At 39.6% G+C, this 27,847-nt stretch overlaps 1 long non-coding RNA gene across 1 annotated transcript; it reads right to left on the minus strand.

Annotated features, from left to right (window-relative positions):
- Positions 1-3,412: 3,412 nt before the first annotated feature.
- LOC131279215 (uncharacterized) lies at positions 3,413-27,175 on the minus strand. The gene is made up of 4 exons (XR_009186602.1): positions 27,055-27,175; positions 19,818-20,014; positions 18,833-19,039; positions 3,413-3,845 (listed from the first exon to the last, which is right to left on the minus strand). It is a non-coding gene; the product is annotated as an uncharacterized lncRNA (long non-coding RNA).
- Between the last annotated feature and the right edge of the window lie 672 nt (positions 27,176-27,847).

Below are 27,847 nucleotides of genomic sequence, written 5' to 3' on the forward strand. Positions count from 1 at the left end.
TAGTGAAATAAGGCTTGTAAGAAAACTCTCTGTTAAAGTGTTAACTATGATAAGGAAATTATTCTGGCAGCAACTCTGTAAACCCCCTGCTGCCTACATAATAATGTAATTGTGGGCTAGTGTTAGTTAATAGAATTAAACTGCTGGAAAAGGAGATAAACATAGCAACATTGGTGTTCTGTTTTGTTTCCATGCTAATTCTGATTGGGCCTATTTAACCAAAGTAATAAAACAATACAAAATTTTTATCAAGGTGTTAAAAGGAATTTTTGGTTTTAAATCAATAGTTTACTCCTGAAATTCAAGTCCCAGTATAGTCTTACAGAGTAGTAATCCAAAAAAATGTGTGTTCTAAATGGCTAAATAAGACCTTAATTACATTTATGCTGCTCAAGTTATCTTAACTGATTGCTGATAATAAAAATGTTTCCAAGCACATGCTTGAATGTTACAGGCAACATGGATTCCAGAAAAAAATCTTAAAAACAGTAAAATCTAAGATGTGATATGATGGAGAACTTAAAAACAGCTATACCAAAAAAGTAAGAAAGTAAGAATTATGAGTCAATTGTAAACTGCATGTTTCTGTTAATGTGTTGTAATTGTTTTGTGTTTGTCTGTTTGTTCAATGTCAAGTGTATATTTTGATACCTCCAGATGGTGATATAAATTAATAAATAAAAATTTCAAAAAGAGATCTATTCAAATGGCCAAAAATTAAATAAATGTTTATATTAATACTTAAGTTTAAATGTTAATGGCATCTCTACAATGATAAAAATTGTAAGTCTTAATGAAATTACTGTCTTTTCATAAAAAATGGTTCTTGCCTAAATTGAAATGAATAGTTTATTTTTACTTACAAAGTAAAGGATGTAAAACTTGAATAAATATTTTGAAAGGTAAAATTTTGTAGAAGTGCTAACTAAAGTTAATATGTTTGTTTAAAAAAAGTGTATTTTGTCCTAAAATAAGACAACTGGTCTTCATAAAATCAGAAAGAATATATGCAGAATGGAACTTGAATGCATGTGGTAAGTTATAAAGGGTATTGTAGTAACTTTGGGTAAGGAAATGTGTTCTGTGAAGGCAAAATTTGTCTTAAAATAATACAATTATAGTCTATATGGTTATAAATAATTATAAGAAGTTTAACAAAGCATTGTTTAAATTAAGGTATTTAAATGGATAATTCCAAAAAGTCATTATTAAACAAAACCGGAATTGATAATAATAATAATAAAAGGTAATTTTATAACAAGAAAACTTGTTGGCAGCCAGCCTCCCCTGCCAACTTGGTTCTAAAAGACTATTTCTGGTATTACATGCTACTAAGTATTTAAAATGAAGAAAAGTTCATTATTTTAACAAGTTTGTTTAGTGTTGATTGTAATTATATTTTGGAAAAAGTTTGCCGGAAAACAGTTTCCAAAATTGTTTTGGTAACTTATGTATCTGGGATATATGGAATGTGTTTTTATTGTTAAGGAAACAGGAGACGGTTTTTTTCTAAGATAAAATGATTTCTTATTAAGAAAGAGTAAAATGTGTAACAAAACCTGAATGAATACTGAAAGTGTAGAAGGTTCATGGAAAAGAAAATTTATCATTAAAGTTAAGCAAGATTTGATGGGTCTGTCTATAAAATTTTAAAAAGTTTAGTATCAAGTAGTATACTAATGCAAAGGTAAAATTTTCTTCTTTCTCAAAGTCTCTCAAGTCATTAGCCTGTTTTGGTATAAGTTTATGAAAAGTGTTCATCCTGAATAATCAGTATACAAGGAAAGTCTGTTTTATCAAAATAGCTTCTTGTGCTTTAACCCTATCATTTCCTCAGTGTTCAAAGAAGAAAAGGTCTTATCTCTTTTGAAGGAAATTAATTTTCAAGCCCGCTTTCTCAAAATCAAATCCTGAAGAGTAGCTTTTAATTCCAAACTAATTACAAGAGATTTGTTCTTTTACCTTGAAAGAAAAATTAAAGCAATAGTTGAGTTCATTAAATATGTTATAAGTTGAATGGAAGGTGTTTGAAAGTGTTATAAAATTAACAGGATTTTTTAACCCTCTGTTAACTAAAGTTGTATGAGTAAAAGGTTCATATGAATGCTTAAGAGTGTATAAATTTATCAATATTTCAACATAATATTAAACAAAATACAATATGATTAATTATGGTTTTAATTAATATAAAAAGGTGTGTGTCATAGAAACAACTTCTTATCATAAATTGAAGTAACACCATAGTGTAGCAATACCAAATATTGCTAGTTTGTTGCAAGAAGTTAAGGTCCAGCTGTGTCATTATCACTTTGTTTTAAAACTGTGCTAAGACTTTCTTTAGTATTTCCTTAGGCAAGTCAAGCCAGCCTGCATTCTCCTACCTGTAGAAAAGTCAGCAATAGACTTTTGCAGTGCCTCCCCAAAGCTGTGTGTATAGACCAACCATCTGCCCTGGCCTTGTGGCAAAGAATCTGGCTGAGTAGAAGAAATCTGTGGCTAAAACGCTACTGATGACATTATGTTAATCAATAATCTTTTTTTTCAAAATTAAAAGAAACAGCAGAAACAATGGTATCTTATCTTGAGAGCCTGGGGTGGGCAGACAGTTGGGATGGACTGTGAGGTCCCTGTTGCTCAATGTTGTTTAGCTGGGTAAAACAAAACTATAACCTCTGCTGTAATTGATAAAGTACAATGTTTTCTTACATTAATGTAGTTTGTAATATGGCTGGAATACTGAAAATCTTTCATCCCTTCCTTAGCTCAAATATTAAAACCATTGCATGTATTAATTGGGAAAAGTCCTTTGTGTAAGTAGGAAAACCTCCAGCAAGCACTTTAAATAATAATAAAAAGAAGATAAATTGTGGACATTAACTTAGCCTATGAATTGGATGTGGCAAGCACCAATATTGGCTTTGGGTGGAGTTTGTGGCAAAAGCAAACTTCTAAAGAAGTATCCCTTGGATTTTAATCACAATTCTGGAAAGGGGCCAACAATACAATATAAAAAAGCAGTTGTGTGCAGCATGGGAGGTCCTGCTAAAAGTGAAAGATTTAACCCAATAGTGTCTGGTCACTCTAAAGACTGCCATCTCTATCCTGGGATGGATTGAAAATGCTAAAAGCAAGACAGAAATGATGGACTATTGTAAATCACCCTCAGATTATGAAGAGACATCTGGGATACCTGCTAGTAGTAACAGGTGACTGTCATGTCCTTGCCCACTCCACTAACATCCCTTTTAGGACTGTTGGCATGGATGCCTTTGTGAAGATCCAGAGCCCTACCACTGAAACCTGAGAAAAGGCAAAAGCGGCTCCACTGAAAAGGTGAACATCAATGAAGCAACAATAGTGATGGCCAGAAGAAGAAAAGGCATTTGGATACCTGTGAGAATGACGTGGAATTTGGCAGTCATCTCCTGAAAGTCAGTTATTGCTACATATGGCACAAGATTTCTTGAAGTGGACTAGATGCTTTATTGGACTGCTTATTATAAGCATTTTGGGACTGATTGGTATCATTACAGTTGCTGCTCCTGCTGCAATAGCTTTACATGAAAGTACAAACAACAATATGTACATAATTGGCATAAAAATGCTAGTGATCTGTGACATAGTCAAGAGCATATAGATGGGCAGTTAAGTAATTGAGTTAATGATTTGAAATCAGCTGTGTTACATATTAGAAATCAATTGTTATTGAAAGCAGCCAGATCATAACAAAGCCCTCCTCCTGTTCTATAAATTAATCAATCCCAATCTCACCATAGACAAAGTTGTTTTGCATGGTCTAGCCACTTGCTGATGCCATATAAATTGGAGCATCTGTTTTTCCATTTCTGTAATAAAAAAAAAAAAAGTCGGTTGGGATGTTTATAATACATGTGGGTAGTATTGGTATTAGAACAATATTTAGTCTTACCACCCATGAACAATGGATGTCTTGCCTTTTGTTTTAAGTCTTCTTCAGTTTCATTCAGGTATGACTGCTCTTGTTCAAGTGCTTTACACTTTCAATAAATTCATTCCTAGATATTTTATTTGTTAGAGGGTAATTGAATGGATTTTTTAAAAAAAATTCCATCTCAGACTTTTTTTACCATACTATATAAACAGAACTGACATTTGTGTGTATATCTCATACAATGCAAGTTTTCTTAATGTCTGTATTTGTTCCAGTAGTATTTTTGTGGGTTCTTTGGGAATATCTATTTAAAGATTATGTCATCTGTGTATTAGGATAGCTTCCTTCTTCAGTTCCGTTTTTCTTGCCCAATTCCTCTGGCTAGAACTTCCAGTACAATGCTGCATAGCAGTGATGAAAGTGAGCACATTTATCTTGTTGTCATGACAAACACGTTCAGTATTTCACAATTGAATATAATGTTCACAGTGGATTATATAGACGCAACTGTGCAGAAAATGGAATAACTTCCACAAATGACCCTCCACTCAGTGAGCAGCAGAAAGTCCCCAGTTTATAGGAAGGCTGTGAGTGCACTTCAGACATCCTGGAATGTGAGTTAATTGTAGGAGACCTACATTTTTATGGTTTTGAAGAACGTAATTCTTACTAATGTACAAGTGTCCAACTTTCATAATAAGGTCATGGTAGAATATGTCTGAAATGTCTTTTATGTATTCTTAAATTTTAAAATTCAGTAAACCATATTAAGTGAAAAAAAAAAAGAAATCAATTGTATAATTTGAATTTGTTAAGGGGGTTGAGGTGTGATTGGAATGAAAATAATTTCTGTTTAACTGCTTGCATGTAATTCATCAGATATAGTATGAAAAAAATGAAGAATCATTTATTAGGCCATAAAAGTAATATCTCTCTGAAAATATTAGAAAATATTAGAGATGTCTCATCAAATTTATGTAGCAAATGATAAGGATATTTTCTCAGATATGATTTCACACATTACAAAATTTAGCCCAGTTAATTGGTAGAAATCACAGCATTTCCTGTCAGCTTTAAGAATAGGGCTAAACATATTTGTTCTGTTGCTCATGATTCTTGCCTGTGCTGGACAGTACTTTCAAAGAAAATTGCAAAGTGTAACAGCCATGGGACATGCGAATAATCTGGTGCTAGCCAAAGCACTTCAATAATTTCCCCAAGTTGAAGAGCTTGGCTGGTAGTCAATGATGGGTAAGACTCTCGAGAGGAGGGCAACCTAAAACAGGCATGGTCACCTCAACTAAAACAAAAAGGGGGAATTTTGGAAACTGAGGCACAGTGGTCTCACAAGGAAGAGACATGCTGTCTCCATGGCCATGCTTGTGACCTAAGAGGTTAATAAGAGTTCCAGGCAAACAGGATGAAGCTGTTAAAGGTTGAAAGAAAAGATGAGCACATACCTTTTGTGCACATACCTTTTGTAGTAAATAGAACACTTAGACTTTGTACCTTGAGATAAGATTTTTTGAATTCCTTAGATTATGAGTAATGCTGATAGTTAACTGCATGTTGCTGCTTGTTCTCACATAGACTGGGGTATATATAGCACCCCTTGTAAACAATAAAGTTGTCTGATGAGTCTCTATTCACAAACCCCCTGATCCCAGCTCTCTCTCTTTCTTCCTCTTTCTTTCTTTCTTATTTTTCTCTTTCTTTCATTCCCAATACCCTTCAGGCCCAAATCTCCAACACTCCCCATATCTCTAGTGATGGCTTTTAATAGTTATATTTTGATTTTCATAAACTTGAAATGATAAGTTTAATTGTAATTGGGTATAAGATTAAAGTTGGAGGTGATAGAGATTGTATAAAGTCCAATTAAAAATGTTTAAAGGGTCCTTTTTGCAAGGTTTTTGACACCTCTTGAACTTTCAGTTTTACAAGTGTTGTGAAATTGACAGATGGAGCAAGGTTAATATGCTAACCTTACTTCTCATTTAAAGTTTATTTATTTATTTATTTTGCTGAAGATAAAAAAATGCACCAGAAGAATACAATGTAACTGACCAGGAAACTTGGTTATTTTGTGGAATGGAGCATTTTATAAAGAATAACTTGAATGATTAAAAATAATACTGCACTCTTGTCTAATACCTTACAAATCTGCACCAGTGCATATCATGAACAGTAAAGATCTTGACAACTCTCTAAGAACTTCATATAATTTCTGAAATGTTTATATGAACTTTTTTTGCCCACTCAGATTTAACCAACAGAAAATTAGAAAATTCTTAATTTGACAACATATCCCATGCAAGTCCCAACATATCAAATAATCCTAACAATTTTTAAAATTTCTTTTTATAAGGTAAAAAATTAATGATTTTTTATTTTCTTGGGCCCCAGCAGAAATCTTTGATCAAGGAGACATACTTAGGATTTGGTTGAGGGAATGCAAATGTCCAAATTGCCAGGAGGTTTGTAATGTATATGAAATAAGGTCATAGGTCACCATGAACAAGACTCAGCTCCTTATTTAACCAAAGTGACAATGAAAGATTAAAACAATATTCTGGAGAGGTGGGGGAAGATGGTGGCTGAGTGAGTGGACCTTATAGTCTCTCCTGAAAAGAAGCAGCTGGGCAGCATTAGAAATTCTTCAGGACCAGGCTGTTTCAGGATTTTGCAGGGTAGGAGGTGTCTGGACATCAATTTGGTGGAAAGGTAAGAGAAGATTTCTGTAAAAGATAAAATTGATGTTCTCTTACATGGAATTAGGGGCTGCGTGCAGGATGCTCCCCCTTGGGGCGGGTGGCACTGTGGCACCAGCACTGCAGCAGCAATTCCTGGAGGCTCTGTGGTGCTGGGGAATTCATAAGCCCTGAGCAGGCTATTCAGGGGCTTGCAGGGCAGGAGGCCTTCGGGAACTGATTTGGTGAGGCAGATAGAGTATTTTGTGAGGCAGGGAATTTATGATTTCTGACACGAATCTGCAGTAGCCTTGGATTGCTTGCAGTGAAGAGACGTCACCAGGAGGCTGTTTCAGGGGCTTGCAAGGTGGGAGGCTTCTGGAAGCCAATTAGGGGAATCTTTTGCGAGGCATGGGATTTTTGGTTTCTGACACTGATATCAGCACTTCTGGCTGGAGCCCCATCCCCTGGGCCTGGCTGCTGATCTGCAGTGTCCTTAAATTGGCTGCAGTGTAGAGGCACCCCCAGCTGGCTGTTTTGGGGGCTCGTAGGGTGGGAGGTGTCCTGAAGTTCAGTTGGTGATACAGCCACAGAAGAGACCCTAGTGAGAGGGGAAATTGCGGATTCCTGACACATAGGTGAGAGTTTGTGGATGTGACCTCCCCCATAGGGCTGGCACCCAGCTGTGGGGATCCCTGAAGGCTGTGTTGCCCTGTGGTGCTCCCAGGCTCCCTGTTAACCAGATTTGAGGTTGCCAGGTCTGTGTCCCCTAAACCCTGGTGGCCCACACCCCGGAGACTCACACCTCTTGAGTGCAATATCACAGACTTTCCATCCCTGAATCCACCACAACCTGAGGCCCATCGGAGGTCCTTGATTGTCCTAGCCCTCAACATTTGAGTTTTTTTAATTTTAATTTTTATTTTTTATTGTCCTGGTTGCTAATATGGTATTATCTCCTAGATCTTTTCTCCCACTGTATCCCCCAAGGTCTTTTTTTTTTTTCATTTATTTAGGGAATAAAAAGAGAAGAAAAACAAACAAAATATGAAAAACACAAGTCCAATCAAAATATGGCTAACATAAATAATTCCTTGAAAGTAATAACACTGAATGTCAATGGATTAAACTCACCTATCAAAAGATTCAGCCTGGGACAATGGATAAGGAAATATGACCCACCCATATGCTGTCTACAAGAGACACATCTTAGACCCAGAGATTCATGCAGGCTGAAAGTGAATGGTTGGAAAACAATCTTACAAGCATTCAATAACCAAAAAAAGGCAGGAGTAGCAATATTAATATCAGACAAATTAGACTTTAAATGCGAAGCAATTGTGAGAGACAAAGAAGGATACTACATATTAGTGAAAGGGACAATCTGTCAAGAAGAAGGAACAATCATAAATATTTATGCTCCTAACAAGGGTGCATTTAAATACATGAGGCAAATGCTGGAAAAACTAAGTGAAAGAATAGATGCATCTACAATTATAGTGGGGGATTTTAATATACCACTATCAACTCTGGACAGACCATCTCAAAAGAGAATCACTAAAGAAACAAAATATTTGAACAGTATATTAGAGGAGCTGGATCTAATAGACATATACAGATCATTACAACCAAACACAGCAGGATATACATTTTTCTCAAGTGCACATGGATCATTCTCCAAGATAGATCATATGCTACGTCACAAAGAAAGGCTCAATGAATTCAGAAAGATCTACATCATACAAAATAATATCTCTGATCACAGTGGAGTGAAGCTGGAAATCTGCAAGGGCCAGAGGCCCAGATTTCAAACCAAGATATGGAAATTAAAGAGCACACTCTTAGAAAAACAGTGGGTTAAAGAGGAAATCTCAAAAGAAATCAATGACTACCTTGAAACAAATGATAATAATAACACAACATACCAAAATTTATGGGATGCAGCAAAAGCAGTACTGAGAGGGAAATTTATAGCCATAAATTCATACATCAAAAAAGAAGAAAGAGCAAAAATTGAACAACTAACTGCACATTTGGAGGAATTAGAAAAAAAACAACAAAATAATCTAACAGGAAGAAGAAGGAAGGAAATAACAAAGATAAGAGCAGAACTAAATGAAATAGAAAATAAGAAAGCACTTGAAAAGATAAACAAGACCAAGAGCTGGTTTCTTTGAGAAGATCAATAAAATTGACAAATCTTTAGTGAGACTAACAAAGAAAAAAAGAGAGAAGATGCAAATCCACAAAATAAGAAATGGAAAAGGAGATATCACCACTGACCCCACAGAAATAAAGACTATCATAAGAGGATACTTTGAAAAACTATATTCCAACAAGAAGGACAATTCAGAGGAAATGGACAAATTCCTAGAAATACATAAGCAACCTATATTGATGAAAGAAGAAATTGATGATCTCAACAAACCAATCACAAGGAAAGAGATAGAATCAGTCATTAAAAACCTCCCAACTAAGAGGAGCCCTGGGCCAGTTGGCTACACAGGTGAATTCTACAAAACATTCCAGGGAGAACACCAATCCTGCTGAAACTCTTCCAAAAAATTGAAACAGAAGGAACATTGCCTAACTCATTATATGATGCCAACATTACCCTAGTACCAAAGCCAAACAAAGACACCACAAGAAAGGAAAATTACAGACCAATTTCTCTAATGAACCTAGATGCAAAAATACTAAACAAAATACTTGCTAATCATATTCAACAACACATTAAATGAATTATACACCACGACCAAGTGGGATTCATTCCAGGTATGCAAGGATGGTTCAACATAAGAAAATCAATCAATGTAATACACCATATAAACAGATTGAAGGAAAAAAATCACATGATTCTATCTATAGATGCAGAAAAAGCATTTGACAAAATACAGCACCCTTTCTTGATAAAAACACTCCAAAAGATTGGAATACAAGGAAGTTTTTTGAACATGATAAAGAGTACATATAAAAAACCCACGGCCAACATCGTTTACAATGGAGAAATCCTAAAATCCTTCCCTCTAAAGTCAGGAACAAGACAAGGGTGCCTACTGTCTCCCCTTCTATTTAACATTGTCTTAGAAGTACTTGCTTGAACACTGAGGCAAGAACCAGATATAAAAGGCATTCAAATTGGAAAGGAAGAAGTCAAAATTTCATTATTTGCAGATGACATGCTCCTATACGTAGAAAACCCTGAGAGGTCTACAACAAAGCTTCTAGAACTCATAAATGAGTTTAGTAAAGTCACAGGTTATAAGATCAATGCGCAAAAATCAGTAGCATTTCTGTAAACCAATAATGAGCAAGATCAGGAGGAAATCAAGAAACAAATACCATTCACAATAGTAAATAAAAAAATCAAATATTTAGGAATAAATTTAACTAAAGATGTAAAAAAACTTATACAGCAAGAACTATACAAGACTGTTCAAGGAAATCAGAGAAGACTTAAATAAATGGGAAAATATTCCCTGTTCATGGATAGGAAGACTAAATATTATTAAGATGTCTATCTTACCAAAGCTGATCTACACATTCAATGTAATCCCAATAAAAATCAACACAGCCTTCTTTAAGGAATTAGAAAAACTAACTATGAAATTTATTTGGAAAGGAAAGAGGCCCCGAATAGCCAAAGACATATTGAAAAAGAAAAACGAAATTGGAGGAATCACACTACCTGACTTCAAAACATAGTACAAAGCTACAGTAGTGAAAACAGCATGGTATTGGCATAAGGAGAGACACACAGACCAATGGTATTGAATTGAAAGTTCTGATATAGAACCTCATATATATAACCATATAATATTCAATAAAGCCATCAAACCCTCTCAACTGGGAGAGAAAGGCCTATTCAACAAATGGTGCCTGGAGAACTGGATATCCATATGTAGAAGAATGAAAGAGGATTACCATCTCACACCTTATACAAAGATCAACTGAAGATGGATCAAAGGCCTATATATAAGAGCCAAGACCATAAAGACCTTGGAAAGCAGTGTAGGGAGACATCTACAAGAATGGATTCATGAACATCACACCAAAAGCACGAGCAGCAAAAGAACAAATAGGTAAATGGAACTTCCTCAAAATTAAAGCCTTCTGCACCTCAAAGGAGTTTGTCAAGACAGTAAAAGGGAACCTACACAATGGGCAAAAATATTTGGCAACCATATATCTGATAAGAGACTTATAACTTGCATACATAAAGAACTCCTGTATCTTGGAAATAAAAAGATAAACAACCCATTTAAAAAATGGGAAAAAGATTTAAACAGACACTTCTCCAAAGAAGAAATACAAATGGCTAGAAAGCACATGAAAAAATGCTCCAAATCTTTACCTATCAGGGAAATGCAAATCAAAACTACAATGAGATACCATATTACTCCCATAAGATTGGCAGGTATGAAAAAAACAGAAGAATATCAATGCTGGAGAGGATGTGAAAAAATGGGAACACTCATCCACTGCTGGTTGGAATGCAGAAGGATCCAACCATTCTGGTGGACAGAATGGTGGTTTCTCAAAAAACTAAACATAGTTTTGCCATATGACCCAGCAATACCATGGCTGGGTATATACCCAGCAGAACTGAAAACAAGAACACAAACCGATATATGCACACCAGTATTCATAGCAGCATTGTTCACTATCGCCAAAAGTTGGAATCAACCCAAATGCCTATCAACAGATGAGTGGATCAATAAAATGTGGCGTATACATACAATGGAATACTACTCGGCTTTAAGAACAAATACACTACAAACACATGTGATAACATGGATGAATCTTGAGAAACTTATGTTGAGTGAAGCAACCCAGGCATTGAAGGACAATTACTACATGACCTTAATGATATGAAATAAGCAAGCTGCCTCAGAGAGCTAGAGACTGGAAGATAGGCTTAGAGGAAATCGGGGGTAGAGGAAGGATGTAAGCTGATATCTACGTGGGTGAAATCTATGATAATCTGGAGGTAAGTATGTGTACAAGGAAGGGATAAAATGGGGGCATAGGGTTACCTTTGGGTGGGGCTTTGCATGTTTGAGCGGGGCTAGGGATGGGCAGATGGGTAATATTGCCCAAGAAATTGGGGGGAGGTTGGGGCAACATACGAACATAGGAGATTGTCAGGTGTTGGTTGAGAGTATAATGCTGAGAAAACCTTTTCAAAATATAATTAGGAAAGTTACCTGTTTAAGAAACTCAAAGGGGATAATCTGATGCAGGACAGACTCCTAGGGAATATCTGAATGCTCATTTTGCCAGAGTGGGTTATACCACTGGGTAGAGACCCATATAATGAGAGTGAAGGTAGACCCACATCCTGGGGATGACTAATGCCATCAAATAGAGGGAACTGTATCTCTCAAGAGAAATGGTGGCTCCCAGGGCATTAAGGCAGTTGAGCATGTCAAGCCCTCAACACTGTTGCAAGAATCTCTGAACATGGCTCCTCAAGAAATGAAGATTGACTGTCACTGTGGGCCCCAAGGGAAGGGGGAAATAGATATTGAATAGATGGAACCAAAGTAACTGTGAGGGCAAAAGAAGTGTTTCACAAGAGTACACAAGTATGGATATAAAACATGAAATATTTCACCAAAAACATATAGGGGATGACAGACTAATAATGTAAGCCATAATGTAAAACATAGGATAACTAAACAATTTAGAAAACTGTATAGCCTAAAGTATAAACCACAATGTAAACACAAATCTTACCTTGTTTGAAAGCTATTGTCTCAATATCTGTACAACAATATCAGTAAATATGATATAAATAAGTTAAAAGATTATTGCTGTGGAAGGGAAAAGGTTTTATAATGGATATGTGGGAGTACTGAATATTGTATATATGAATTACTGTGATCTAGGGCTCTTGTGAAGAGAAGCTCAATAATGTGGAATGGACACAACCAAGCCAAGGTCCACAGGAAGGAGGAATACAGTAGGGATTAGAGTGGACTTAATGATATTCTATTCATGAACTGTTGTGGTTAATAATCGAGAAAATGTGGCACTGGTGTGGAAAAAGTGGCCATGGTGCCTACTGGGTGAGGGGAATGGGAGGAAGAGATGAGATGTGGAGGCATTTTCGGGACTTGGAGTTGTCCTGGGTGGTGCTTCAGGGACAATTGCCAGACATTGTATGTCCTCCCATGGTCCACTGGATGGAACGTGGGAGAGTGTGGGCTATGGTGTTGACCATTGGCCATGGGGTGCAGCCATGCCCAGAGAGGTACTCACCAGATGCAATGAATGTGTCATGATGATGGGGGAGAGTGTTACTGTGGGGGGATTGGTGGGGTGGGGGCGGTGGGGGTAAATGGGGACCTCATTTTTTTTAATGTAATATTTTTTTTAATTGAATAAATAATAAAAAACAATATTCTGGAGGTAGTATGATTCTTTACAAAAATAGGTATTTTAAAAGGGAGATGAGGGGAAGCAATGTGCCTCAAGTGATAGGGTTTCCACCTACCATATAGTAGGACCTGGGTTTGATCCCTGGGACCTCCTGTTGAAAAAGAAGAAGAAGAAGCATGCCCCACATGATCAGCCAGTGCCCACATGGTAAGTCAGTGTCTGCAGAGTGTGCCAGTGCCCATGCAAGTGAGTACCACAGCAAGATGATGATGCAACAAAAGAGAGATGAAGGGGAGAGTCAAAGTGTAGCACAGCAGAGACCAGGAACTGAGGTGGCACAATTGACATCAAACCTCTCTCCACATCAGTGGTCCCCAGGATCAAGTACTGTTGAGTCCTAGAGGAGAAAAAAATGAAGAAAAGACCAAAAGAGAAATAGATGCAGAAGATCACACAGCGAATGGACATACACAGCAAAAATAGCAGAGTGGGGGGAGAGGAAGAGGAGTAAATAAATACTTTTTAAAAAAGTAATATGACTTGATTCTTTTAAGAATTGCATTCATATTAAAGACTACATGCTGGGCAGTGAATTGTTGTGATAAGAAACATAATAAATGCCTTCTAGGCCAATTACTCATAAGGCAAATAAAACTTCTTTCAATCACCTACTAAAGGCAGAACAATAATCCCAGAAAATGCTGTCGTTTTAACAGGGGAAAAACCAAATCTCGAATTTGCATGTATATGCTGTTTATAAAAACCTTATCGGAAAATCCATTATGTCTTATCCAGCAATAACCATGAAAAACAAAATTATTTTTCTGTAAACCATTTGCAACTTTCCTATGCTTTCAGTTTTTATCCTTCATTCTTCTCTTTTTAAAATTTCACAATAGCCAATGATTTTGCTTTAAGAAGAAACTATTCTATTTTCTCTACAAAACCATATCCTGCATACCATGTGTATTAGTCAACCAAAGGAGTGCTGATGCAAAATGTCAGAAATTGGTTGGCTTTTATAAAAGGTATTTATTTGGGGTAGGAGCTTGCATATACCAGGCCATAAGCATAAGTTACTTGCCTCACCAAAGTCTATTTGGAGCAAGATGGCTGCTGATGGCTGCGAGGGTTCAGGCTTCCTGGGTGCCTCCCTTTCAGGGTCTTGCTTCTCTCTGGGTTCAAGGTTCCTTTCTTCCAAGGGCTTGCTTCTTCCTGGGCTCAGCATTCCTCTCTTCCCTGTGCTGGCTTCTCTTCTGTGAGCTTACTTCACAGGGTGCCAGCTTAAGGCTTCAGCATCAAACTCTAACGTAAAAACCCTCATATCAAAACTCCAACTCTGTCCTTTGCCATGTCTTTTATCTGTGAATCCCCACCCACCAAGGGATGGAGACCCAATGCCCTAATGATGTGGTCCAATCAAAGCCCTAATCATCACTCAATCATGCCCAGGTACAGATCAGATTACAAGCATAATCCAATATTTCTTTTTTTAATTCATCAATTAAATCAAACTTCTGCACCATGCAAGCTCAATTTAGCATAACCCTAAGGTTTTAAGGTATCAACAGATCTTAGGCTCTATCCTAAAGTTGGCAATTTATACAAAACTCAAGTACTGTTGAAATCAAATTTCGCTAGGTTAAAACTTATTTTTTTCTACCATGAACATCTAGGAGCACACTATAAGGAATCTTTTAAAAATGCTATTTTTGAATCACTAAGCCTTTTAGAATTTCTGAATATCAATCAAAAGATGCACTCCCTAATTTGTTGAAGACCAGGAGTTTCTTTTTCAAGTGCACACCTCAAATGGTTGTCCTTGGTTAATTCAAACATTTCCCCAAGTAACCATGGCAAATTCAAGTCACCCTTGGTGAGATTCACCCATGTATTCAGAAACAAATATGAACTGGTACCACAGTAAGAAAAGAGATATTAGAGGATTTTTCAGGAGAGAAAAGAAGAGATTTAGATTATGAAGTCCCCATGATCAAATAAAGTTTCCAAAAATGAAAATTGTATAGAGGCCCGTATTAGTCAGATTCTCTAGGGAAACAAAACCAACAGAGGATATCTGTAAATAGTTTGAGGTTTCATAAAATTGCCTCATGCAACCATGGCAATGCATAAGTCCAAATTCTTCAGGGCAGGCAGCAAACCAGGGGTTCCAGTGAAGGTCTTTGATGAGCTCCCAGGAGATGTTAAAATAGAGATAGGACATACTTTAAACCAGTAACACTTCCTTATTATATTTTTAAAGACTTTTCTCAACATTATAGTTTCAACCACATACCCAACAAGCTCCTGTGTTCACATGATACCCCTTAATCCTTCCTGCAATTCCATGGATCATCTGACCCATCTTCCCAACCTTAGCCCCCTGAAGCCTGCAAAGCCCAACCCAGTAGTATCCCTATGCCCCTGTCTTATTCCTTCATTGCACAGCTATGTACCTCCACTTTATCATAGATTTTGCCTGTGTGGGCATTGGCTCACAACCTTTCTCTCCCCCCATATTTTCTGTAAGCCTATCTTCCAGTCTCTAGCTCTCTGAGACAGCTTGATTTGCTTAATTCTTATCAGGGACATCATGTAGTATTTGTCCTTCAGTGCCTGGTTTGCTTCACTTAACATAAGGTCCTCAGGGTTCATCCATGTTATCCCATGTGTTAGTACTGTATTCATCCTTACAGCTGAGTAGTATTCCATTGTATGTATATACCACATTTTGTTTATCCATTCATCTGTTGATGGGCATTTGGGTTGATTCAAACTTTTGGCAAATAGTGAATAATGCCACTATGAACACTGGTGTGCATGCATCAGTTCGTGTCCTTGCTTTCAGTTCTAGGTATATACCCAGCAGTGGAATTACTGGGTCATATGGCAAACCTATAGCTGGTTTTTGGAGTAACTACCAAACTGTCCTCCAGAATGGCTGGATCCTTCTACATTCCTACCAGCAGTGGATGAGGATTTCCATTCCTCCACATCCTCTCCTGCACTTATAGTCTTCTGTTTTTTAACAGCTGCCGGTCTAATGAGTGCAAGATGGTACCTCATTGTACTTTTGATTTGCATTTCCCTAACAGCTAGTGATGTTGAGCACCTTTTCATTTGCTTTTTAGCCATTTATATTTCTTCTTTGGAGAAGTGTCTGTTCAAATCTCTTGCCCATTTTTAAAATGGGTTGTCTTTTTATTTTCAAGATACAGGATTTCTTTTTATATGCTTGATAGGGGCAACTAGCACAGGGTTCACCTGGGGCAGGCTTCTAGGGAGTATGTGAGTGCTTATTTTGCCATACTGTGTTATATCAGTGGGTGGAGACCAGTACAATGAGTGAGAAGGTGTTATACCCCCATCCTGGGTAGACCTGATATTCTCAGAGGGGAGGGTGTCTCTTGAGAGCATGGGTGGATCCCAATGGGGGAGGACAGACTAGTGTGTCAAGCTCTCAGCATTGGTGCAATATCTATGAATCTTGTCTTTCAGGCAGTGAAGCTTGGTTGTCACTGTGGGCCCCAGTGGAAAGGGAGAGTGGAATAGAATGGATGGAAGATGGGTTAACTGGTGGCAATGGATGTGTTCTGCATGATCCTGCAATGATGGATACAGGCCATGTTAAATTTTGCCAAAAATTTATAAAAGTGTATAAGCTAAAATGTAAGCCATAATGAAAGCATGGTTAGTAGCTATTTATCAATATTTCTACATCAGTTGCAGCAAATATGACATCCATGTGTGAAAAGATCAGTGCTAGGGAAGGAGAAAAAGGGTTTGATGTGTATATGGGAGTCCTGTATATTCTAAATGTGACTTTTCTGTGATTTAAAGCTTTTTTGAAAACATTTTTAAAAAGGATGCAGACACAGGAAAAAATGGGAAAGATTGCCTTACCACTGTACATGCAGGGCAACACCTAATACAGTGATGAAAGGCAAAAAGTAAAAAAAGTTTTGAATCACAGAGGGGTTCAACTATGGCAGAGGAGGAGCACTGATGTAGGATGTCATTTAAGGAGGATGCATAGGTGGGAGGGAGTTTTCCAGGGCATGCATATAAGTTATAAACATATGTTTGGATGTTTGTTGGGTATTGACATAGTGGGTAGAGTTTCACATGATAAATGAGGGAGTGCTGCCCATTTTAATTGTTCTAAAGTGACCCTGCTGCCACATACTACTGGTATACAAGATATCAAGAAGTACAAGAATGAAATGAAACCACTGTCTATGATCTGAGCTTCCTGCCACTATGAAGTAGGTCCATATAGTTTTCTTGTTTATTTCTGTAGGTTAATATAATATATTTTGCATGATTTCAATCACTTATAATTTTTGAAATTTGTCTTATGACTCAGAATATACTCTCTTCAAATATTTCATACACACATGCAGACATTTTATTCTGCAGTTCTTTGGTAGAGTGTTTTATAAATATCTTTTGGTTATGCTGTTGATTAGATAGGTCAAGTCTTCTCTATATTTTTAATTACTTTCTGCTTACATTCTATTATTTTTTAGGGTGGGTTTTGAAATAGCCAAATAAAATTGTTGACTTTTCTGTTTTTCCATTCATTAGTAGCATCAGTTTTTCATGGTTTGAATTAAACAATATATAGTCTTGATGAATTGAACTTTTTTTTATATTGAAATGTTGCTCTTTATCCCTTGTAATTTTCTTTGCTCCAAAATATGATTTTTCTAATGTTAACACAGTCATTCCAAATTTCTGCTTTTAGAAATGTTTAGAAATGTAAAGTGGGTTTCTTATGGAAATAATATAATTGGTTCTGCTCTTTAAAATAAAATCAACCTCTTCCTTTTACCTGAATTTTACCACAAACCAATAAATTCCTCTAACAAAGTCCATAATAATTGTGCTGTCCCATTATACTTTGAAGGACCACCTGCAATTTCCCCTGTCAGAGTCCTGGATGAAGTTCTACCCTCCCCCACTTCAAGCCCACCTGCCCTCTGCCCCTCCCCCCCTGTAGAATGTCTGAGTGCTCCGTTCTAGTCCTGTTGAGATTCAAACTTCTCCACCCTTTCTGTGGATTCCTGAGAATCTGTTGACAGCAGTTCACTCTAAGGGCATAGAATTGAATCTTTGCTAGAGGTTGTCAGATAGCGGTGGTCAGTGTCCAAGTGTACCGAGGTGACTTCAAAAGGTAAGCACTTAGGATAAGGTGGTGTGTTATCAGGGTCCCTGATATCCTTCAAATCCATAGAAATTCAAATTTGGCCCATCTTCTTGGAACAAGATTTGAGATGAATCTCGAGGAAGGAGAAATCACTGGACTCCACCAAGAACCTCTCACATGGAAATTGGTGGGGTTGGTTGGAAAGCCAAGACTTAGAGTTGAGGAAGGGGTCTCCTTAGATATGTGAGAGGGCTACAATAGGTATGAGAAAGTTTGGTTGCAGGAAGAGTTTCTCTCTAGAAAAAAGCCACATAACAAGTGTATTAAATGGTAACGGGTTTACGTTGTGTGGTAGTGTAGAGAGGCTTGTCTCCACCCTTTGTCATTACTTCAGGACCTGGGAACTTATGATTTTACTGGAGGAATATGACCTGGAGTAAATGAGATCCTATGGGGACAGTTAGAATCAATGGTCTAACATAAAAAAACTTTTCAGTAGAGTTTATTGTGGTGAAGTCAGCAAAGAAATATCCTGTCTGTGAAGCAGCCTGAAAGTTACTCTAACTGTCCCAGCCCAGAGCCTCTAAGCTCCTACCAGCCCAGAGGCCTTTTGCTTTCACTCCTGGTGAATGTTTTCTTTCATTCAATGTTTCCAGGTCACTTGTGGTAACTTCAGCTAGTTTTAGAGATTGGGTTTACCTGGCTTTTATGACTTTTTCTTTAACTGTGTAAACTCAGGTGTTCAACCAATTCATCTTCTCTAATTCCTCATGGTGAACCCTCAGCTCTTCATTTTAAAGTTGAGGTGAAGATGTTGCTCATAGTCCATGAATACTTCACATTCATGGAATAGATAGTGACTGCTATTTGTTTTCAGTAAAACCCTCAATGACGGGTGGTTTCTTTCTGAAGAGGGGAAGGAGAAGAGATACAATTAGGTGTATGTTACTCTATCACTAATAGTACTAGAAGTAATAGTAGTATTGGTAACAGTCTGAAGAGATGATGCAGAACATAATCTTAAGAATTTTCCACCTTCATAACTCCCTTGTGCTGCCTAGAACTTACCCAAAAGAATATCCCTTACCTGCTCGTAAGCATGCTGAGGGGTATTTTTTCCAAAGAATTCCTTGACACCAGTTCTTTGGTCAAGAGGCTGACTGAATGCTTTCATGAAATATTGAGTCTGGCTGAATTTCTGGTAGCGATTTCCTCAGAGAGGGGCTGTCCTGATAGCACGTGCTTCTTTCTCCTTAGCACTCAGAGGTCTGGGAGCCTCACTGAATGGGAGCAAGTTCTCTTATGGGAAAACCCTGATCTGGAGTTCTAGAACCTAAAATCACTAGAGGGACAGGAGCTATTCTGAATTTCCTCCACCTATGTCCCTGCACACGTTTTGAAATTCATAGCTCTGATTCCCTTGACGTATGCATGGCCATTCCAACAGAACGGCATGCCTGTTCCAGCACCACAAAGGAGAAACACGTCTCTCAGTGAGAAGGTGATTTATTGCAAATGCACAAGCAAGGAACTGGGAGAATCTTCCCAAAACCAGTTCAAAGTGAGAATGGGAACTTGAATTTGTATAGGGAAAAAACTAGGGGAGAGATGAAAAGAAAAGCAAGTCCAAAACAAGAAACAAGTGATGACTTTAGACCTTCCAGGGGTCTTGTGAGGATGGTACCTGTAATTTTCCAGTCCCGTGTCATCTCAAGCACGTTAAACTCATAATCACTCAGTTTCAGGGATTTATCAGTGACAGTTTAGATTCAGATATTGGTGCTTCTGATGCTAGTCTCTGGTTTTGCCTTCAGTTGATATTTCATTCTTCTTGTTCCTGTAACCAGAACTGGGAAGATCTGGTTGATGTCCTTTTGGGAGCTAAGAAGAAAGAGTAACTATTAAGATTGGATTAAGAGAAAACTATCTTAGTTATGCCTGGGTAGATCCAGAGCTGCGTAGGTGAAGAAATTTTTAATAAGCACTTTTTTCCAGCTCTCAATTTCCTAATGAGTAAAGGACAGCTCCTGAGAGCCTCAAGAGTGTTGCCTTTGTGGCCTCTAAATCCACCCATTTCCTTGTCTCTACAGCATCTCCAGTGCTGGGACCAGAAAAGACCATGAACTCTGGAGTCTCCCTGTATCCTGGCACTGCCCTGTCAATCCCTTCACCCATTCCTGGCCCACCACCCCCACCTCCCTAGGGGCAGCATCTACCCCCCCATCTTTCCTTCCTGGCAGCTCTCTGCTGCTGCCTGCTTTCCCCAGACCACAGTTGGTGACAGGAAAGGGGGGCCTTGTCCCCACTGGGACTGGAGGTGAGAAGATCATTGTTCAAATCAGAAAACTAGGGGGACCAGCAAAGCCCCCTCCTACTGAGCCCTTTGTCCTTCCTCAGATGCCCCACATTTCAAGTGACCCAAGGATCCTCTGTGGGGGTGCTCAGCATGCCCCTCCTGGGATCTTGAGGGCCTCTGCTCTGGAGCCCTTGATCCCAGCCTCAGCTGTGAGGTGCACCCAGTCTGCAGAGGGAGGCTGGATCCCAGGCCTTCCTCCTCAAGCTCCACCACGACCTGCCCTGTTGGCCCCCAGTATTCCTCCAGGGAATGCTTTCTTCAGGCCACAGGGGGCCTCCATGGAGAGAGGTCCTCCCTCCACCCAGTCCAAGGATGACTCCTGTAAGCCCAAGAGTGATTACCAGAACTTCCGATGTTGGCAGTGCTTCAAGTCCCTGGCCCAGAGGCACATTTGCCCAAGCCCTGATGCTGAAGCTCTTTCCTGCTTTCTCCTGTTGAGTGGCTTCCTCTTGGAGACATATTTGACTGTTTTGCACCATTCAGATACAGAGGACTAGGGGATGGATACCCCAGGATAATGTCTCCAGAATTTCTTGACAGTAGGTCATTAGGACAGAGATATTTCTGGCTTATGACTGAGTTTCAGGTGTCTTATCTCAATTGATACCTCCCTCTATTGGGGGTCCAGCCATTCTCTACTTTGGTATCATTATCCTAGTAACCATTTATATAAAAACTAACAATCCGAGAGGTGCCCTGTCATTGAGTGAGGAGCCATGATTTGAATTGAGGTGTGACTACAAACACCACACTCTTCCCCTTGCACTCTACCTTCCAGCACAAGATTTGAGCATGTGTTGTCCCGAGAAAGCAAAATCCACAGAGATCAGGCAAATAACTCTAGTTTTGCTCCCATACACATTGTTCTGGAGAATTCCAGTTAGAACTGGGAGGTGGTAAAAACTGTAGAGTTGTGAAGTACTTGGCTCCAACTCGATTTGTAATCCTGGAGAGGTTACCTCCCTTGGTAACCTTACCTGTAAGGGTTTATTCCATTTATTTCAGAGTGTTGCTGAGACATTTACACGAGCTAATAGACAAAGTATTTCATAGACACAATTTCTCATGGTTTCCTACATTACATGATAACTAATTTTTTCCTTTTTATTGTAATTCTTACTTTTTAAAATTTTTATATTATTGAAAGGACAAGAAGAGCAAAAGAGCTCACAAAAGGCAAAATTATCCTAACTAAAGAGTGTGAATGAATGATTAGCAATGTGACCCAAGACCATGGGCTGTTGTGACTGTGAGACAGAAACCGTGATGATAATATTTTCCTCTTTTCACACCCTGAACTGCCATCTGTCTCTGCTCTGCACTGCCCCCAGTAAAATTATGTGTCAACCGCAATAGAGCCTATATCAAATAACAAGACCCTTAATTTTTATTTACACAATGCTTTTCAATTTTTGACCTCCCAAAAATATCTCCTGCCCCAGGGAAGAATTCAAGGAAGTCCCCCAAATTTCCAGCTTAAGAGTCTTAAAGATTCCCCCATATTCTTGAACACTCTTGGAGCAAACTCTCCAATGCAGGCAGCAGCATGATCTTCTGTATCTTGAGGCAGCCCGTGGCTGTCCATGGACATGGGCTTTAACAACCCTTGGCTTTGCATACTAACTCCTCTTCATATTCTGATGCTCTGTTTTCCAAAGCACTAATCACCTAATAGTCAACTGGGAAGTTGTTTACTTAGCTTTTGAGCCCTGGGAATAGGCCCGGAATCTCCTTGTAAAGTGCTCTCCCAGTTCATTCACTACACAGTGCCATTGAAGATACAAAGGGAAGTCAGAGATTCCAAAACAATCATTTCATTGAGCTGGACTTTCAGAAATGAATCCTTGTATTGATATTCACTATTCGGTCAGGGATCGTACAAGGCAGATGCACTTAAAATCACAGCGTACACATAGAAAGGAGGTCATGAAGGGGCAGATGGTGGAATAGATGGGATGGGGTTCAGGTGATGTTGACTGGGTAATATCAGGAAGGGGTAGGAGAAGGTGCATGTAGAATATTACTGATACGGGGAATTTTGGCCCAGTGCTTCGATCACTGGACCGTCAGAAGCCTACCATGACCCTGGACGAGGGACTGCAGAGGGCCGTGCGGGAGTGGCGGCACACAAGCAACTTTGATCGGATGATCTACTACCAGATGGCAGCAAAGTGAGTCCAAGGATCCTCATTAATTTGCGAGATTTTGTGGCTGTGTGTGATTGGGGAGGATGAAGCCAGGCAGGAGTCTTGCTTTGTTGCTGGTCAATAGAAGGGATACTTAGAGAGGGGGTGTCAACTAGGTCACTATTCCCTGGATATTGAAGGACCAACGCCTCTGTGCAGCCACTTTCACCTTTAGTACTGGACAGTTTTGCACCTTTCTTTCATAGGATGCTCAACACTTCTCTGACACTGGGTCTGCAGATGTCATGAAATTGAAGGTCTTGGGATGGGGATGAGGGTAATTCCTACAGATCCTGATGGCTTTAAGCCTCTAGGTTGTTGGTACTTTGCAGGGGTGACATGCTTTACAAGTCATGTTTCTGCTGATCTGGGTGTCTGGGCAGCTGGAGCCTATTGGCATAGAACTTTAGGCCCACCTCTCCTCACGAGATAATGTCCAAATGGCTCCCTGTCATTCCAGATGAGTTAGAGTTGGATGAGGTTGGTTAGGGGAAGCCAGGATCTCAGATATCCTGTGAACAATTTGTTCAACTGCATGTTAAACTCTTGACAAAAACACAAAGCTATGAAAAAATAAAATAAAATAAAAAGGACAGCATTGGAAATTGAATCCCCTCCATAATGTTTCCTTCTACTTTCTTTCCAAGCATTTCTTCACCCCATGTCTTCATTCAGTTTACTGCTCCAAGGCTCTAGGATTCTTAGACCTGGGCACTGATCCCTCCTTTATTTATAATATTAACATCCCAGATCCCAGCATGTGATTACTGTCAGGTCATCGGCATAGTTTTTGCTATGATATCCTTGACTTGGGGATGATGGCCACCTTTGTGATCCTGTCATGTACCACACTGACAAATTTAACTCAAGAACCTAACTCAAGAACCTAAATCAATCCTAGTTAAAAGAGTGTATAGTCAAGCAATTACAACTTGTAGACCCAATTTTGAAAATCTGCCAAGTACCAAATTGATTCATTTTTTTAATATTCCCCTTAAGTGATGATGAGTTTTGCTGTAGGTGAATGGATGATGTGGGGACCTCATGAAATACCCCCAAACTGTGGTTGTACTGCCAGCAGTAAAATCCCTCTTGGAAAAGCACTTATCCAAGACCCTGATATCCCTCCCAAGACAGTTTCTCCTATTCTTGGTGCTGATCTCTTTTTGTAGGCATCACAGTGGGCCAGGCCATCTTGTCAACACTGCCTGTGCCTTCCTCCCATGCTAGGTTCAAGGAGTTTGAAATTGAAGAAGAGAGGCAGATTCAGATGTTGGAGGAGAGGAATGGTTTCCAGTGCCCTCCACCTCCAGCCCCTCCAAATCTTCATCCACAGGTGCCCCCAAGCAATATGGAAGGCCAGAAGCCAGGTATGGCTCATCACATTACAACAGAGGACTAGGTGCAAAGGGGACTGAGAGAAGGCAATAGGACTCATGAGCTACATTCCTTTCAAGATTTGCCTTCTGTATTTCCAAAGGAGAAACCCATTGAGAACCTAGTTTCTCAGTTACCCTTTGTCATGGGCTAGGTCAATTTTGTCAGCTGTCATAACAGGACTCCCATCTTGACTGTCAAAAGGGACACATTTATATAACATTCCTGATGATGAGGGGATGGAGGAAGGGAGAGCTTTCAGTATCACAAGTTTCTCTTTTTCTTGAACAGAAACTTTCTCTAAGATCATTCATCTTTTAAATTTTATCCTATAAATGTTCATGTAGTTTCAGATTAGCCTGAACCAGGTGGAAGAATTTTGTATCCCTCATATATTACTCTAACTGATATATGGTTGTAAAGTAAAAGCTGGAGATTCGTTCCACTTTTACTTCTTGACCTCTGTCCCTACCATTAGTGTCCAATCCAAAAAAGTCAGGGCCCAAGGCCAAGGTTTCCAGCCAGAGGGAACACAGACAGCAGCGGGCTCTGAAGACAAAGGCCCCCAAGGAGATCCCACCCGAAGCTGTAAAAGAGTACATTGACCTCATGTGTGGGCTGGTGGGGTCTTTGCACTCAGCCTCTGAGGGGGAAGATGGAGAATGGGAAGAGGAAGAACATAGACAGCAGGAATGTGATGGAATCTATGCAGACCCGGATCTCCTCAACTACATCCACCAGCTGTGGGCAGAGGAAGACTTCATCACCAAGGTGGGTGGATTTTAGGTGAGGTTTCTAGCAGAGTCCTTGGTTTTAGCACTGTTAGCATGTTCAGGTCTGTGCTTCTTTCCCAGTCTGTTGAAACTTGGGTCTATTCCTTATGTCCTGAGCAGTGGGCAGTGGGTACATGTATGTGTTTATGAGTCTTTGTGGTTGTGTGCATGTGTGAGTGTCTATTAGTGTAGCTGCTGGAGGTCATGATCCCAAACATCCACAGATTGCAGATTGAGGTGCAGTGTCAGTGCTTTCCCTCCTGCTTCCAAAACCGACAGGTGGCTCTTTCTCAAGTGTGCACAGTCCCCTTTTATTACTGTTCCCAGGTGGAGGCTGTCATTCACCCTCGATTCCTAGCAGAATTGCTTTCCCCAGGAGCACATGTAGACTTCTTGTCCCTAACAGAGGAGCTGCAGCAAGAGGAAGGACTCACGCTCACCCAGGTAAACTGAGGGTGGGAGGGCCTCACAACATGTAATCCACATGACCTTTTCTAACCTACTTTGTCTTGGGGGGCATGGCTTCTGGAGAAAAATAGCGGAAGGTGTGGGGGCAAATGAAGAACAAGTAGGGAGGAAATTATGGAGAGGTATGGGTTGGGTGTGGGTAGGACTGAAAGTTTGGGAATCCAGCATAGGAAGATGGGCAGAATAAGCTATAACATATGTCTACAAAACCTACCTGCCTTCTGCCCGAGAGCAGTCATCTTCACATTCAGGCACCTCATGTGAGAAACATCTGCAGTCATTAATTGTCTATTTCCTTGACAACAGCTGGTTGAGAAGCATCTGCTGTCCTTGAAAGATGTAGAGGGTATGGAAGCACCTCCAAATTATGATGTACCTGAATTGGACACAGTTCCTTCCACATGCTCAAGTCCAGCAATGGTGCAGAGAGTAAAGCTGACCATGGCCAACTTCTAGGGACTCAAGTCAGTACTGATGCCCTACACTGGGATGACAGAGCAGACAACAGCCTGTACCTCCCTAAAGACATTGCTGTCTCTCCAAGGAGTCAAGACGATCCACGAATCATAAAGAAACAAATCTCTTATCATCACCAACACCAAAGACTGTCTTTCCTTAGATTCGGAAGCAGAGATGAGGTGGCTCTGCAAGAAACCTTTCCTGTAAGTACCAAATCCAAGCCCACAGATGGGTTCAATGAAGAGGAGGATGAGGAGCTCCCCAGCCTTGCATTCTTCTTGAAACCGCCATATCAACTGCTGCCATGGGGACTTGTCAAGAGTCCCCTTGCTCACTCAGGCCATCACACCTCTGGAATCAAGAGAGCATATGGAGAATCCCTGTCTGTATCTTCTCTGAAAAGAGGTCACAATCAAACTCCTCATCCTGATGCCAAGTCTCCAAACACAACTTTAGCTGAAGGTTCATCTTCTGCTGGAAGAAAATCCTACCTCATAGCCGGCCTTGGAGCTTCTGGGAGGCAAATGTTGGTGCTGGGTGCCAGTCAATCCTCTCACTCTCAAAAGAGAAGGCGTGACCAACTTTTGGATCCTAGAAAGAAGAAGCCCCGATGTGGAGAGTAGGGTGCAGGGGGCCAAACTCTCCACATAACATACCTTCCATTGCAGACCCCCACAGTAGATTTCCTCTTGCTTTAACCAAATGACTCTACATGCTGCTTTCTGGTCCTACTGTTATTCCTTGGCATTTCTAGAGACTGTGGGAAGGACAGTGAGGGCCTTCAAAGACTTTCCAATATGACTATGATACCCTTGGTAGGGGAGGAGGAGTGGGAGTTTTGGGAGTTTTATAGAAATTTTATATAAAGTTAGTTTTTATTTAAAATGCCCTCACTTCTGCAGTATTGTATATGTCCAACATTGCTGTTTCAGGGATGGTGGGATGTTGAAGGTGGAGGAATATGGATGACTGCAGTCTCAGTGGATCCACAGGTGACTGACCTAGTTCTGCCCTCCTGCTTCAGTCTATATTCTTTGAGCCTGCTCCTGGGAAAAGAGAAATTTCATGGTCTTCCTGTTTAGTGACAAGTCCCCATTGGTCTTTCCTTATGCCTTCTCACAAGCCCTGGCTCCATTGTAGGTGGTCATCAGTGGACGGCCATCAGTATATTATCTATATCTCCTAATACTTTCCTCATGGAAAGTAGCTCTTCTACCTTTTCGGCTTCTGGAATATCAGCTAATTTTCTATAATTGATATGTGAGTCAATACCTTCCCCAAGCGTTCTTGTGCTTTCCTTACCTAAAGGATGTAGACATTGGCGCTTCCATGGTCCTCAGCACATGCAGGACATGTGTTGTGTGGTTGGTTTGAGTAGACATCCCCAAGCCTGCTTCCCAGGGGCATGAATCTGTGTATATCCACCTCTATAGAGGAAAGAGCACATTAAGACTCAGGATTACTGAATGTGTTATTTGAATTGGCCTATTTCTTAATGTTAATAAGGACAGAAAAAGAATGTGGGGTAAAAGAAGATTCACAAGTCCCTCAAAATGTATTTGTATGCAATATGATATAGGGACAGAGGATATGAAGCCACTTTGTGTATTTTGGTGCAAGAATGAGTCTTGTCCAAGTAGCTGGGGAGAGATTCATTTTGTGGCCAAGAGGACTGACATCAGGAACCTTTGGGCTCTTCTAACAATCACTCCACAAGCACTGCTCCCTCTCCTCCCCAAATAATGACTGAAATTTTTATATGGAACACAGAAAATTACAGTCATGTCTAAAATTGTTTCTTTCCGATGAAAGTCAAACCAACTTCATTGTAAAAAAAGAAACAGAAAAATAAATGGTTTGATTTGTTTAGCATGTCTTGGGCTGCCCTGCATGTCCAGGGTATATTTAAGCTGGGAGGAAGGTGGAGAAGGGCTGAGGCACTCAATCACCCCCCTACCTGGGCTCTTGTCCGGGCCCATGGTTAGAGCATTTAGGCAGCCTGGGGATGTGGGATTTAGTGGCTAGGATTTGATTCTGGGGGTGTGGAGAGTTTAGTTGAGCAGTGGGTGGACATGTTCTGGACCTGAATTAAGTG

This window comes from Dasypus novemcinctus, chromosome 1, assembly GCF_030445035.2.
Source record: "Dasypus novemcinctus isolate mDasNov1 chromosome 1, mDasNov1.1.hap2, whole genome shotgun sequence".
Lineage (NCBI taxonomy): Eukaryota > Metazoa > Chordata > Mammalia > Cingulata > Dasypodidae > Dasypus > Dasypus novemcinctus.